Source organism: Mandrillus leucophaeus, unplaced genomic scaffold, assembly GCF_000951045.1.
Source record: "Mandrillus leucophaeus isolate KB7577 unplaced genomic scaffold, Mleu.le_1.0 Scaffold1700, whole genome shotgun sequence".
In the NCBI taxonomy this organism is placed as follows: Eukaryota; Metazoa; Chordata; class Mammalia; order Primates; family Cercopithecidae; genus Mandrillus; species Mandrillus leucophaeus.
In genome coordinates, this window is record NW_012101700.1 from 22467 (window position 1) to 24441 (window position 1975).

At 40.5% G+C, this 1975-nt stretch overlaps 1 pseudogene; it reads left to right on the forward strand.

Moving 5' to 3' along the window:
• Positions 1-1975, forward strand: part of LOC105537314 — a 19321-nt pseudogene that overhangs the window by 6234 nt on the left and 11112 nt on the right.

A 1975-nucleotide genomic window follows, 5' to 3' on the forward strand; every position in this document is an offset into this window, starting at 1 on the left:
CTGGACCATAGAAAATTGCCATTTTTTGGTAGGTCAAAGATGGTTAATGATTGGCAATTTGAGGTTCAACCTAATATGCATATACACTTTCATACACATGTATATTTGAGAGTGAAAGGGATGGGGAGAGGAAGGAAAGAAGGAAAGGAGCAGACAGTAGGCTAAGTATAAAACTCAGGGAAATACACAGTAGTTAATTCTTAGGCCAAGGAGGAGGACAGTCGGAAGAAACCTTAAAAAGAAATTGCCAGGTGTATATAAAAAGAACCAGAATAATAGTTCCAAGGCAATAAATGGAATATAGGATATCAAAAGTGAATGAAGGAATAATGTTGCCAAGAATCCCAGGGAAGTCCAGAAAGATAAGGACAAAAATTTTCTTTAAGAATTGGCAGTACAAAGGTTTTGGCTTCCTTTGTGAGTAGTTGCAGTGGAGTGTGGAGGTAGAAGTCAGATTGGATGGGTGGGGGAGTAAGTGAAAAGTCAAGTGAAGACAGTAAGTATAGAATATGTTTCAAAATGTTTGACTAAAAAAAGTGTAGGAAAAGAACTATAGGGGGACTGTGAACCGGGGGAAGTTGGTTTTTTGTTTTTTGCCTCTAAAATGAGAGAAATGTGATTGTGTTTATACATAGAGTCACAGGAGCCAGTGGAGAAGAGGGAGAAGTTGAAAATGGAGAAAAGATTGGGGATAAGTGATGGTACAGGGCTCCAGAAGAAATATGAAGGTATTGGGTTAAAACTAGGTAACGAGATTTACTTGAATGGGTGGTTAGGAATTCGGAGGCACCATTTGTCATCTATGACTGGAGAGAGGCTGCATGGATAGGTGGATATATATTTGGAAAGTTAGAAGAAAGGGTAAGACATTGAAATACTTTGTGCCTGAGAATGTTAAATTACTTAAAATGAGAAGCATGTTTTACAGAGTAGAATTAAGTAGGACACCTCAGGAGGGCGTTAACTGCTTAGGGCAGCCAACGAGAACAAGCTGGTTAAAGACAAGTAAAAGGATTATTGAGCATCATTAAGGGCCCAGTAGAAGCTGGCGATTATCAGTTTGGAATGGCGTGAATCTTTGCAGTTGTGTTTTTCTTCCACTTACATATTGGAGAAGAGAAAGCAATTTATGAGACTGAATCAGTTTGGGTTTTGCTGGTTGAATGGAGTACAAGAGAGCTGTGATCAGCTGTGTGGTCTAGTCCAGATAGGAAAACAAGGCCAGGAGAAGGCTGGTAAACCTGAAAAAGGACATTAAAAATTAAGGTATTGACTGTGGGTGTGGTGGCTCATGCCTGTAATCACAGCACTTTGGGAGGCCGAGATGGGCAGATCACTTGAGGTCAGGAGTTTGAGACCAGCCTGGCCAACATAGTGAAACCTCATCTCTCCTAAAAATACAAAAACTAGCTGGGCGTGGTGATGTATGCCTGTAATCCCAGCTTCTTAGGAGGCTGAGGGAGGAGAGTCACTTGAACCTGGGAGGTGGAGGTTGCAGTGACCCGAGATCGCATCACTGCAAAAAAGGAATTACGGGATTGAGTATCTCTGACGTTGAGAAACGAGTAACTGTAGTTGGAGTTGAGTCTGCGACAAAGCTGGAATAGGAAGTTACAACAACAAAATAATATATTTTGGTGTGGTTCAGTCCGGGTTATGACAGAATCTAGTGTATATCTGTGGGACTGGGTAAGGTGGAATGAAGGTGAAGATTATTTGATCCTAAGTCAAGAAACTGTGAAACTGAAATGTTGGCATCATTTGCTTAGACACTGGTGTAACTGAGATGTTGATGGCAGGACATGACACAGAGTTCTAAGCTCCCCAATGAATCTGGATGAGCTTCCAAGTGATAGCAGAGATATGAGAAGATAAAAAAAAAAACAGAGGGTAGGGTAGCTGGATAGTATGTTCCTATGCTGTATTTTGGTTATATGCATTAATTTATCTTAACTTTGGAGTTTAAAATAAGAAC